The sequence below is a fragment of the Panthera onca genome, chromosome D2, assembly GCF_046562875.1.
Source record: "Panthera onca isolate mPanOnc1 chromosome D2, mPanOnc1 haplotype 2, whole genome shotgun sequence".
Taxonomy (NCBI): Eukaryota; Metazoa; Chordata; class Mammalia; order Carnivora; family Felidae; genus Panthera; species Panthera onca.
This window is the reverse complement of record NC_138349.1, coordinates 6,171,036-6,185,334: the sequence shown is the minus strand read 5'-3', so window position 1 is coordinate 6,185,334 and position 14,299 is coordinate 6,171,036. Positions and strand designations below refer to the sequence as shown.

At 45.9% G+C, this 14,299-nt stretch overlaps 1 protein-coding gene across 2 annotated transcripts in view; it reads right to left on the bottom strand.

Moving 5' to 3' along the window:
- Positions 1–14,299, bottom strand: part of ADAM12 (ADAM metallopeptidase domain 12) — a 347,656-nt gene that overhangs the window by 301,307 nt on the left and 32,050 nt on the right. The gene's annotated exons all lie outside the window — the stretch shown is intronic.

Below are 14,299 nucleotides of genomic sequence, written 5' to 3'. Positions count from 1 at the left end.
TCTTCATTCTTGTCAGGAAGAGTTTGGCATCAGAAACTCATGACATAAACAACTCCACGAAAATATCCAGAAGTTGAAGGAGACCAAAGAAACAGCATTCTCTATTAAGTCACGGTCAGTGTTGCAGGTGATGAATTCTCTGTCAATCTGACCCAATGACGTTGTGACTCAAACGAAAGCTCATTTTCCCCTCCAAGTCCTATGGCATGTGCTGGGTGATAATCAAAGTCAAAGTATATATAATTCTGTCCTTCCACAAGCAACCAAAACACAGCAAGTAGTGACTTTTTAAATGATGAATGAATGCTTTGCTTAAGACCAGCTCTCCATTAAACATCTCAAGGCTTTAGCTGTATTAAGACTAAAGCCATTTACTTAAGTCCCAGTGAATCAGCTCAACCCAATGCTGAGTCTCCTCTCTGTACTTACGGAGGCTAATTTTATATGCTTCAGTGAGTGATTCTATAGACAAAATTAATTTGCCAGTTCAGACTGACGAGACTGGTTTATGTAAAAAAAAAAAATTAAGTCATTCAATAAACTATTATATGATCTTGTTTCTTGGGGTCCTGTCGAACCAGTTAATGTCCCGACACAGGTTCAATTTAGCGCCATATCCATAAACAATCCTAATGGAAAGTATAACATTTTTTCTCTTCTGGAGTGTGTATCACTTTCTTAACAAGTACGGTAATTTCTCTGGGCTCGCTCTCCGATGAGGTCACATTCCTGCTATGTGGCGCAACCACAGTATATCCCTCATGGTAAAGGATGGGAGCAGATTCCCTCACATGTTATTCCCATTTCTTCAACCAGGACTCATAATTTTCAGACCTGAGTCATAATAGCACTGTTTTAAGTTACTAAGGAGTTCACATTTATTGGGCACAAATGGCATTGAAATTTTAATCCTAGACATTTTACAGTTCCCCAAATACTTTTAAATCCACACCATTTTATCATTCTCAGTGTGGAAGCCTGCAGTTATATTCAGGTTACAAAAGGATTACTACTTGAGTATTAACTGTCTGACACAGCCGATCAGGAAAATTCTCAAGCTGCTCACAAGGCATTTAAAACTCCCACTGGTTGAGGGACCACAGGAACAGGGATGAGCCAAAACTTGGGGAGATGGCCAGCGGCAGAGGAAGTGAGTGGGCCTGGTGGCCACAAGCGATGTGTGGGGCGGGGAGGACCATAAGCCACGTGAACAAGGAGAGGAAATCATGTGGTGCTCAGGGCTGAGATGAGCTGAGTTTTTGGGGACGAACCTGCATTCAAGTGATGAGGGCTCTGGCCATGCACCCAGAGGGGCCCACTCCAGGTGGTGACATCTGTGGACACTGGTGGAGGGCTGGATGGAAGTGGAAAGAATTGCTACCCAAAGGGAAGATTCCAGAATCCCTTCTCCTGACTGCAGAGGGGGCAGCCATTGGCAGCATAGAGATCGTGCATAAATGACCCTCGTCCACCAGCTTGATTTCATGCCTTTCGATTTACTCCCTGGTAGTGCCACGTCACTACAAGTAGGGGCTTGGGGACAAGACATACCCAAGCACCTGTACTGACCCTTCCATGTTATCAGCTGTGGGTCTCTGGTCCAGTTGTTTGCCCACTTGTTGGCTCGTTCACTCACCCGCTCATTCAACAACTATTTAATCCCTGCCTACCTTCTGATGGGCACTCTGATGTCTCCCATTCAAAAAGCCCATTGTTTCTGATTTGGCCCAATATGCCCTAATGTCACCTAGAGTCAGTCCCTCTGCCTATTCTGGCGGGACCTTCATTTCATAAATGTAGCTTCACCCCAGAAGACTCAGTTCTCTATCCCGTGCATCTAAGAGAGGGACATGAATACGTGTTCTTGCATTGAAAGCAAGATGAACAGACAAGACCATTTCAGAGAGCAGGCAGGTCAAAGAAGGCACAGGGCTACAGGGGCTCTGTGTAATCCCTGTGCCACAGCTGCAAATCTGCAATGGTTTCCAAATAGAAGGGAATAAGAAAACACGAGGTGATGGTAGAGCGGTGGGGAGGCCTACTCTTGACGGATAGGCCAGGAAAGATCGTTATTTGTTGGATGCATATAAGCCCAGCCGTGAAGATGAGAATATTCCAGGCCCACACAGAGCCATGGGAAGAACAAGTCCACAGAGGCACAGCAAGTTCTCTCCCTTTCCATAAAATGAGGCAGAGCGCGGCGAGGCTAGAAGGAGAAAATACACGTGAAGCATAGAGAACGCCGTCCACTGGTGACATCGACATCACTCTCTAAGCCTTGCCAGGACCCAGGTCTCTTGCTCTGGACCCTCGGTGGGATTCCCGAGTTGGAATTTACTTGAAAGTGTGTGTTAATCTAGTTATACAGCTCCTGCTGAACCAGACTACAGAGTGCAATTAGCTGAATTTATCTTAAGAGAGAGGTGTATTAATTTGAATTGGACTAAGGAAGCTTTGAAATACCAGCAATAATGGAATAAAAATGGGAAATCTGTCTGAACTTTCCCCTAAACTGATGAAAGCCATGCCACATGCCAAGAGCCACTGTGGCCGTTACGTTAATCTTTTGAAAAGTCAGGCAAAACTGTTAAGAAAGTGATTGCAAGCATTGAAACATTTTCTCTACAAAAACAAACCAATTTGATTAGAAGCTTCTCCAGGCAGTTACATTTCCAACCCAAGTGAGTGGTTCACTTGAGTAGTCAGTCACAAATCTGGTTGTCCAAGGGCTCGTTAAATCCAAAACAGGAGTTCTGCCTCACCCGCCACCCACCACCCAGCCACAGGGGGGAAGACCGGATGCTTTCCAGGGTATTGCAGCCACACTGCACAAAGACCTGGAAGAGATCTTCGCCCAGCCCCAGACACTTGGATGACAGTCTTTGTGTGTGACAGAACGCACTTGAGAAGCCATACGTCTGGGAAGGAAGGAGACGGCGCCACACAGCCCAGGTCTCCTGGGTGAATCATTCGCGAAAGTTGGCCAGCAGGGGAGCAGGAGGGGAGCAAGTCCACACCCTTGATTTGGGGGAAGCTGGGGAACCTTGTGGGGCCTCCTAGTTGGTAATCACGGTGAAGCTGCACAAACCAAACACAGGAACATTCTCAGTCCTCTGCACCTCTTTCCTCCAAGACCCTTGGTAGCAGAGAAAGAGAGTTATCTACTCTCCTGAAGGCAAAATGTTCCAACCACCGAACATTTCCCTTTTCACCTACATATTCCATCATCTTAATCCAAAAGAAGTCCTTTTTGGCTGAACCGTTTTCGTCTACGAGGTTCTATTTCTAAATATTCCGAGGAGAATTTAGAGGCAGGCTCTGCCGGCACTAGGAGAATGTTGTGCAACCTTTTTAAGAAATTGAGTAACGGCACTGTTTGCTGTGCACGGTATTTATTGTCTATGCACATGGATAATGAAGCCCTCCCTCCGCTTTTTAATTGGTTGCACAATATCCCCCCAGCAGTATCTGTAGGCAGAAGACCGTTTCTTATGAGCTTTGCTTATGTATTTATACACTGCTCTTTCTTTTAGACGATGCAAATAAAAATTTTATTTGTGCTGCATGGATAGACAGAATAAATTATACACAGCTGTGAGATATCAGAATGTATTTTATGGAGTGATCTTGTTGACAAACCATAAAAGCAGGTTCTGAACGATGCGTACATTCGAGTCCTAGAAACCCAGGGGAAAAAAAATAGGACCTTATAAAATAGACAGTTTGCATACATTTTGTTTTTCCTAATATTTAGGCATCAACAAAACTCGGTTGCCTAGATAAAAAAATAGGAATAGCTTACAGTGAGGAGGGACTTCTGGCTTTTTGTCTGTTGGGTGACCAGACACACTGCTGGCCAGGTTGATAAAATGGCCAGTTTTCCTCGGTCTCGTGGTGGAAAAAAAGGATATTAGATAGTTTGGTTCCTCACACAATTATCTTCTGCAATAACACGTGTGTTTGTTTTGCTTGTGTCCTCGTCTGAGGTTTTCATCTTCAGACCTGACTGTGGCCGGTCAAGAGGGGACGTAGAAGACCCGATTCGGCCGGCAAGGAAGAATCTTCACAGGGATGGGTTCTAAGGTCTTGGAAAAAAACCAGTAATGAAGACTACCCCCCCCACCCCCCGCCCGCAAAGTGACTTTGGATCTCTCCCCACCATGTGAGTCACCCAGAGCCTGGCTGCCCGTGGCCCAGCCTCCTTTGCCTGCTTTGCTAAGGGAACAACTTTCTGATGGCCAACCAAGGGCTTCAGCTCCGCAGAGGTGGAGACAGAGACAGAGACGGAGTTGTGAGACAGAGAACAACAGCCATCTTGGAGCAGCAAAATCCGGCCCTGAGCTTGAGTTCTCGCACCTCTGCTCTCCAGGCCTGCCCCTGAAGTCCTGTCTGCCCTCTGCAGGATGGGAAGCACATTCTCTCCCTTCTGGATTCTCACAAGGTTGAGGAAGCTCAATGCAGTCAAAGAGCTTTCAAAAAAGCTTATTGCATGAAGTCCGTTTAGGATGTCCAAATCCATGTTTCTAGACTTCCAGACGGTGTCTGACCAAACCACCCTGACGGCAGGGAAAATGACCGTGGGCTATCGATCGTTAGAAAATGCCGGGTTTAGGGACTGGTGGGGATCCGCTCAGGCCGCCCCTGGGCCGCTGGGGAAGCAAACTCAGATGAGATTACTAGTCAAGGTAAAACTTAAACATCACACCTGGAGTTCTGCCTTTCCCCTACATGGACCTAAGAGAGAAGAATTGATCTGAGGCACTAAAAATAGCATTAAGATAAATATTCTTTTGAAAATCTAGCTGGGGGTGGGTGGGGTGGGTCGAGGTGGCCATTATGAGCTGCGTAACAATCTGGGGACACGGGCTTAGGAAACTCGTAATGCATTTTCCTTAGCCCCAAATATGTGAGAGCTAAAAAAATTTATAGAACTGACTGACGTTGCTCCTTGCTGCAGGCAAATACAGTGGCAACATTCCCATAAAGCACAAATATATTTCCTTGGTTCAGATCCCTATCTGCAGGCTTACCGAATAATACTGTCACTCTTGCGTTTCATCTACAGACTCCCTGGATGGAAATTAGGAATGTGATTTTAAACCTTTTTTTCCCCTACGTTTATTTTATTTTCATTTGGGGGGAGGAAGAGAGACAAGAGAGGGAGAGAGAGAGAATCCCAAGCAGGCTCGATGCTGTCAGCGTGGAGCCCGATGCAGGGCTCAAACCCACAAACCGGGAGATCATGACCTAAGCTAAAACCGAAAGTTGGATGCTTAACTGACTAAGCCATCCAGGTGCCCCAGGAATGTGATTTTAAAACGACAGCCCAGGGATGCTCAAAAGAACAGCCCATGGCAAAAGTCAATCTGAAAAGAGTAATTTTAGATTTTAAGAATTACAGGAAAAACCTGAAAAAGCTACTTTAGCCAGAGGATCAAGGGCAAATAAACAGTCCCGTCATGTTGGTGGCATGTACGTTTCATAAGATGTGATAAAAATGACACTTTACCTCTGTAGTCTTGCTCTCCCAGACCCATGACCCCAGTCTGACCTGAGACACATGCCAAAAAAGGTGCATCCTACGATATACGTAACCAGCACACCCCGAAACTGTCCAGGTCATCAAAGACAAGCACTCTAAGAAACCTTCACAGCCAAGAGGAGCCCAAGGAGGCAGGACGACTAAATGTCATCTGGGGCCACATGCTGGGTGGGATGGAGAAACAGAAAAGAACGTGAGATAAAAAGTAAGGAAATCTGAAGGAAGTATGAAGTTCAGCTGAAAAGCTATCAATCTTGGTTCATTAGTTGTAACAAAGGTACAATTTTAACTTAAGATGTTTATAACAGGGGAACGTGGAGGTGGGGAAGGTGTAAACAATCTACACGATCTTCTCCATTTTCCTACAAATCGAAAACTGTCCTTTAAAATAAAGTCTACTGGGGCGCCTGGGTGGCTCAGTAGGTTGAGCATCCATCCGACTCCTGATTTCGGCTCAGGTCACGATCCCCAGGGTCATGGGATCGAGCCCTTCATCAGGCTCTGCACTGAGCGTGGAGCCTGCTTGGGATTTTCTCTCTCTCTCTCTCTCTCTCTCTCTCTCTCTCTCCCCCCCCCCCACCCTCTGCCCCTCCTCTCCGCTTGCTCTCTCTCTGTACATTAAAAAAAAATTAGATACGTAAAATAAAAACAAGTCTACTATGTATCATTTTTAAAACTTAATCTGAATCTCACAGGAATAATGTCGTTCTGGAGAAATTCAGTATCAGAAGTTCAGAGACGCCTGGTCACCACGGAGGGCTCCAAACACCGCTGACCAGAGTGCCTGCCCTTGACTGTTACATTGCTCTTCGTTCAGGCGGAAGACGAGGCAGCCACAGTCAAGTGAAAAGCGTCAAGTAATTGACAAGGTCTCCCGGAGTATGAAAAGGCAGAGGGCTGTGCAGAAGTAGTTGATCCTCAAGCAATTGAAAGGCCATCACAGGCCACACACGCATGACCTTGGGCGAGTGTCCCCTGCTCGACACTCAGATTCTTTGTGTGTCCGGGAGGCGATGGGACCATCGCCCACCACAGAAGGCTGGCAAAAGGACCAAGTGAGATCACAGATGCAAAGTGTACATGGGTGTCATTTAGCTTAGTTTTTGTTTGTGTTAAAATCAGTGTTTGGAAAGAAATAAACCAAAATGCTCTTTCAGGTTTTTTTCTGGGTGTTGGGGCTATGAATTCGCTGTTTTTCTTCTTTATGTTTTTGTATGTATCTCTGATTTTTCTGTAGTCAGCACATATTACTTTTATGATGGATAAACTTTTATGATGAATAAAAAAATCAACTTAAAAACATCAATCATTCAGACTCATGACAACAAACCGACTGTTTGCACATTTTACTTTCTTACCAGCTTTCCTGGCATCACAGATACACAGACTTAGGCATGCCAGCCTTAGGCAGCCCATTTGGAAATAAAAGCAACCAAGCACTAGGGAACAATTACAATTTTGAAAAGATGTTTTATACGTCATTTCAAAACCCAAAGAAAGCTGGTTATAGCTTCCCATAAATGCTTCAAATGGATTCATACCCAAAGCATCCGTTGTCTCCACTACACAGAAAAAGGATTCTTCATGCCCATAGTGTCTCCCTTCCATGGGGAGCAAAATCATTTACAACATTAACTTCTTTTTATACCCTTTGTTGGTCAGTGGAAGCTAATGGAAGGACCATTTTACAAACGGTCAGGCTGAACGACACGATTATTCTTAATGCTGCCTAACAACAAATGGCAGAATTAATGGCAAAACCCAAGCCCTTTGCATTTCCAATACATTCATTCACTTTGCCCTTCACCCCAGGGACAGATACGTGCTGCAGGAATTCATTTGATTACTTTTGGGGGCTGGGATGGAGTCAGAATTTTCCCAAATTTACTTTGCAAGAAATGATCTAAACGGAAACGAATGGAACCAAGGGTTACAATCCATACTCTAGAAGCCATTTTTGAAAGTTAACAGCAAAAAGGACAAAAGTGAAAATGAGTTTATTCCACCCACTATCGTAAACTTAGCAAACGGAAGTGTGCCACAGTGAGGGAGCGGTCACCTTACATCTCTGCTAAAAGTTCTGTCCCATCTGAGGGCTCTTTCTCATATCCTTGCTGCACCATCGGTCACCGCGGACCATCTTCTGCTAGCACAGACACTGACTCGGCAGCCCCCGAGTGCTCTCTGACCAGGTCTTGCCTTGCTCCACTCATCCCCCATTTCTCCAGCCTTCCTCTCTCCCTGGGGGCCTTGGACAGTCCCCAAGTCACAGCTCTGGGCCATCTTCCCTCTCTACTCTGTCCCCCACAGCACTCATTAATGTTAAGCTGATGTTGCCCAAATCAATATTTTCCCATCCGACCAACTCAGCCAAGTGCAGTCTGTAATTTTAATTCCTGTGTCTGATCGCCATCACCTTCTCAAATTTGGCACGTTTAAAAAGCAAAGCTTTCCTACCCTACGACCCAGCATTTGCTCTACTAGGAACTTACCCACAGGATACAAAAATACTGATTCAAAGGGGCACGTGCACCCCAATGTTTATAGCAGCGCTATCAAAAATAGCCAAATTATGGAAAGAGACCAAATGTCCACCGACCGATAAATGGATAAAGAAGATGTGGTGTATATACACCAGAGTACTACTCGGCTATGAAAAAGAATGAAATCTTGACATCTGCAACAACGTGGATGGAACTAGAATGTGTTATGCTAAGTGAAGTAAGTCATGCAAGAGAGAGACAGTTACCATATGACTTCACTCCTATGTGGAACTGAGAAACTCAAGAGATGAACATAGGGGAAGGGAAGGAAAAATCAGATAAAAAGGGGGGGGGGCAAACCCTAAGAGACTCTTAAACAGAGAACAGACTGAGGGTTGCTGGAGGGGAGGTGGGGAGGGGGATTGGCTAGATGGGTGATGGGCATTAAGGAGGGCACCTGCTGGGATGAGCATTGGGCGTCATATGTAAGAGATGAATTACTGGGTTCTACCACTGAAGCCACAATTACACTGTATGTTAACTAACTTGAATTTAAACTAAAAAAAAAAATCAAAGGTTTCATTCCATTCCCCAGTCAGAAAACAAGGCACTCTGTGTCACACGTCTTGCCAATGCTACCACCATTCAGTGACCCTTAAGTCTCATGGTCACATGGCCGGGTGATCTGACACAGCCCTTTCTTATGACCCTCAGTCAACAACAAATCCAAGGAGCTTCTTTGTGCTTTTTCTCTCTTCGTCTTCTAAAAACTTTCCCACTTCTTAACTGAATCCTTCTTGGTAGCCTCATCACCTGCAGGTCTCCCTCTTCCAATCTTAAAGGAGGGGGACCCTTGAGAAGAGCAAAAATCTACAGCATGGTCATCCACCAAGAGATATCTGAGCCCAATGGGAAGGCATTTTAGAGTTTTTAAGCAGAGTAAATAATTCGCATCGGAAACATTCGCGACGCGAGAACGGAGAGTATGAGGGCTGGAGAAGAACAGACAACCGAGAACCATTCACAGGACAAAGAGGCGGCGTTGAGCTGCAGGTGACAATAAGCACTTATCGATCGCAAGGGTGAATGCTAACTGAGCTGCTACGCACCAAGCCCCACACGAACCCTTTAAAGTTTGGCTTGTTTAAACAGCACAACACCCTCTGATGCTTACTGTTGTTTAATACATGAGAAAACAGGCAGAGAGAAATTAAACCCCGCGGTCAAACACATCGTGAAGCCAGGAGGTCACCCGCACAGCCACGTTCTGGGATCCGTGCTCCATACCTTAACAATCGCTCCGGCCTAGAAACACTCGGAATGAGTTCAACTCCTTCCTGTGTCCTAAAGCTCCATCCCTGATCCCTCCATGTTGCTCACTCTGTGGCGACCACACCGACCACCTTTCCACCACCTCCATGCGCCCGGCTAAGTCGTACCTCGTGTGTTCTCCATTCGCTGCTCCCTCTGCTGAACACGCCAGCCCTGAAGCCTGTGCATGACCCCAGATCTCATTACGCATGTCTCAGCTCAAACGTTACCGCTTCAGAGAGGCTTCCTCCCGACCCAAGATCTTCTCCAGACCATCATTCTATGTTTTCCTTTCCCACAACTGTTAAGTACCTAAACTTGTTTTATTTATTTATCCTTTTGTTCTGCCCTCACCTCCTTGACCCCCAATCTAAAACCTCGAGAGGCTGGGCGCCTGGGTGGCTCGGTCTTAGGTTAAGTGTCTGGCTCTTGGCTTTGGCTCGGGTCACCATCTCACGGTTCACGGGTTCGAGCCCTGCGTCAGGCTCGGTGCTGACAGCAAGGAGGCTGCTCGGAATCCTCTGTTTCCCCCTCCCTCTGCCCTTCCCCTGCTTGTACTCTATCCCTCTCAAAATAAATAAGGAAATATTAAAAAAAAAAAACCCTCAAGAGGTAGGTGCCTGGTTTGTCAAATTCACTCCTACATCCAAGTGCAGACAGGTATTTATTTCATGGATTATCATCAAACAAATGAAAAGTTCCCACAGCCTTACTGTGACCCTAATGACAAAGGGGAGGGGGCCAGGTCCTGGTTCTAATCTCGGAGGTTCTGACAGGCGGTGTTGAGCTCACCCAGCAATGTCCAGGCCATTGCAGGTCAATGCCCAGAACCAAACCCACATATGTCTTATTTATAAGCCAGAATTCCAATTTACTTATTTATAAGGAGAAAGAACTGGCAAGTCAACGCAAATCCCCATCTAAGGCATTTTGCTCATGATCTTCCCAGCAGGAGATCTTCCTTGAAAAGCAAAATTAAGATCAGAACAGAGAACTGAGGGACCGTAACAGAAACTGTGATCACGAGAGCCTGATGTTTCCTTCTCTCCTCAAGAGCGTGTACCTACCATTGAGCCAGGGGAGAGCTGTCCCTCAGCAAGCATGCCGAACACCAAAAATAAGCAAGCACAGGCTGATTATCCGAATGGGATGCTATTGACTCCAGCCGTTCTCGAAGGCTGGCTCTCGAACACTTACTAACTCATAATGTAGTTGACTCTTCTCCCACCATTTGAAACGCTTCATCTTTTTTCGTGAGAAAAAAAAAAAGCACTTTGAGTTTTAACTCAGGTAATGGTTTATAGACCTGAAATCCCACGTGTGTTCATGAGAAAATATGTTCAGAATTCCAAAATGCGACACCGGGGGCACAGCCTATGCCTCGTGCCCCTACTACAGGAACTTTTCCTCCCCCTCCTCTGTCTGCTGGACACTCAACCGTAGGGACTCCTGTGGCTCAGGCAGTTTGGGGGTGGGGAACGCGCAAGACTGGGAGTCCTGTGCCTGGAGGAAGTAAGGACGGGAGATGGGTGGGAATCAGCCAAGGAATTCCTGCCCAAATCCCAATGACCAAGGCAAAAGCGTGGCTATCGGGAGGCAGGTGCAGACAGTATTTTTACAACTTTTCATCTTCCGGTTGTTGATTTTGCCCGTTGAATTTGAGGGACCCAAATGGGAATCCTAATCTAAATGGTCAAACAGGATAAACAAAACTATTATAAGACAGGGTCAGAGCCCTGAGTTCGGGCAAGTTTTAATTCCATGCAACTTGATAAATATTTAGTAGGCATACAGAAATGACTCAGGAGCATTTTTAACCGTTTCAATTAGAAACCCTTCTGTTCTCAGTTTTTGAAACTGAACAATGTGCTTAGTTATCTTTCAATCCTGGCCTCATCTTACACAGAGAAAGCCAAAAAAGCAAAGAAAATTGTCCAGTTTAGGAACTTTTAAACAATTTCCTCCCAGTAATACCCATCTTTAGTCTCATCTATTCCCACAAGACGACAGAACTGGCCAATCTCTCGTAAGGGCCAACAAGTATCTTACCGGAGCGAGTGCCTTTGTGGGTGAGTGCCATTGCGCTGGTTTAAAATTCATACTGATGCTCCATTAATTGTTCTAAATGGCTTTTGCCCCTCTATAAAATCAGCACTTATCCGCCATCCACGTGGCATATCCTCTCACCATGGGCGTTACTGGAAGCTTGCCTCGTCTTTCCCCCTCCAGGATATCAACAGTGGCATCGACAAGAGGAGACACAATGTTCCGTGGCCTCCCTGCTCAAAGGAATCCTGGAGACAGGGGAGAGCATGTGGGGAGTGGACAAAGGCCCCCCTACCTTTGCTGGACATGAAGCATGACTGTTTTCTGTTTATCCAGCCCTGGCAGGTTGACAAGTCAGTAGCCAACCATAGCCCAAAATGCTCAGGAGCCAAAAGTTCTGAAAAAGCCCTCTAAAAACCATGCGAGCATTTGAAAACAAACAAACAAACAAACAAACAAACAAAAACACCTCACAATCTCTTGGTTGTTTTAATGTGCACTTGTCACTGAAGTTAAGCTTTTTCATATTTTTATCAGTTATTTTTCATTTCTTAATTTGGGGATTATGTTTTCACATCTCTTGCCCATTTTTAATTGTTCTAATTTATTTATACGAAACTTTATGTGTTAAGAATATTAAACAGGCTGGGGAGCCTGGGTGGCTCCGTCGGTTGAGCGTCCGACTTCGGCTCAGGTCATGTTCTCACGGTTCGTGGGTTCGAGCCCCACGTCGGGCTCTGTGCTGACAGCTCGGAGCCTGGAGCCTGGAGCCTGGTTTGGATTCCGTGTCTCCCTCTCTCTGGCCCTCCTCCACTCACGCTCTGTCTCACTCTCTCTCTCAAAAATAAACATTAAAAAATTTTTAAAGAATATTAAACAGGCTTCTTTCTAAAACGAACAAGCAAACAACTACCGAGCCAACCAGAATCCTCCCCAGTCACCTCCAGTGAGTGGTGATCTCCCGTCTGTGGCGGGGAGGCGGTGCAGGGTAGCAGCCGAGAGCACTGCATCGGTCCATGTGAGTCCAGACCGAGTTCAACCTCTGCCTCTCTGGGACTTTTCTGACGTACCTAACAGAATACACGATGCTTAACCCTTGTCAGAACGGAGAAAATTGTAGAAGAGGATTCATGGAGAGAAAGGCTTAACACCTAATCCATGGCAGCGCTCGATCTGAAGCAGCCGTTTTGGAGGGAAGAAAAAAAGTTCTTCCGTCAGTTTCCTGACAGCTTCCATGCTGTGTGTCCTTCCTCCTATCAGACTTGATTCTGCCTTCATGGAGCACAAGGTCTGCCGAAGACAACTGGAAAGGAAAGCAACTATAAGAGTGCTCAGAGTTGAAGGAGGAAACTGACCGCAGTAGAGATGGCCCAGGAGTCTTCGCGAAAAGGGTGCCAATTATCCCAGGCTTCGAACAGGTGCGACCTGGGCATTCGCATGTGGGGGGAAGCGGGGGTGTAGAGGGAGGAAGGCTGGGAGGGAGAAGGCGGCTTCTCAGACCACATCCCAGGTCTGCCTGCACAGCGAGGCACAAACAACAAGGACAGCAACTGTGAGGAAGGGGACGCCCAGAAGGAGACAAAGGTGTTGTCTCGAGTCCAATCGGAAGCACATCCGACTCGCTCTATCGGTCCGCTCTTAGACTTTGTTCTAACAGACATTCGTGTTTATCCTGTGGACCGACACCGTCTCCGTCGTCTCCATTCCCCACGGGCTTTCAAACTCACAAAACCTTCATCGCTGAGGAATTTTCTTTGACAGCCACTGTTTATGAGAACTGACAATAAATCAAGATTTACGCAAAGCTGCCAGAAGTAGCAAACAAAAACGTGCCGTCCAGTTCGATCTGAATTTTAGATCAACAAGCAATGACTTTTTTTTTTTTTTTTTGAAATAGAAGTATGTGCCCTGGAATATTGGGGCCATACTTACACTAAAAAATTATGCGACGCTGATCTGAAATTTAGACTGAACGAGGAGTCCTCTGTTTTATCTGGCAGCCCTGAGATCCAGGCTTCTTGAATAGCTAGCTCACTGGCCCCAAAAGCCAAAACATGTCAATCAATTCTTAGGCACACATCCTAGTTTCAGAATTTGAAGTTAACGCAAGAACGCCAGACGTTAATTATTGTCAATCAGTTCAGACTGAATGACTGCATTCACTGGGGCACAAAGTTTGAGACCAAACAACCCAGCGGCATATTTCGAAGGGGAAAGAGGGATTGCAAGCTCCCTCGAAAACACACCTCTTAAGTAACTGGATCTTCTTCATCTCACAGCCTGCCTACCCCAGCTGCTGGAAGACAAAATCTATACACAATAAAGAGTTTCATTCAGGGGTCCACATGAGTCCATCCATCAACTGAAGCACATGTTTGGCACGGATTGAAAGCCAAAAGCAGCCTAACAAATATTTCAAAACTGAATTTATATCTTTCTAACACATGGTTTATATACGGATGTAATACCTAGAGAGCTTTCAGTTCTCAAATAATATCCTGGCTAAACTACAAATGATGTCTGTAGCAGACCACAATACCAAAATTATTTGCTCTTTAAATATGTTAAAGAAAGCTAAGTTTATGGGGGGCGGGGGGGCGGCTGCCAGAGATGCCTGCTTTAGTATGCAAGTGTTATAAGGGAGCAGGATCCAGATCTATCCACCGTAAGCTAAATATTTGCATCATTCCTTATACAAAGAGGGAGCTCCTCTCTGAAGCCCCAGCTTTAGGATGAAAGTAGATGCCTAACTCATATTTTAAAAGTTCTGGGGGCGCCCAGGTAGCTCAGCGGGTTGAGCATCCGACTCTTGATTTTGGCCCAAGTCATGATCTCACGGTTCATGGGATCGAGCCCCGCATCGGGCTCTGCGCTGACAGCAAGGCGCCTGCTTGGGATTCTCTGTCTCCCTCCCTCC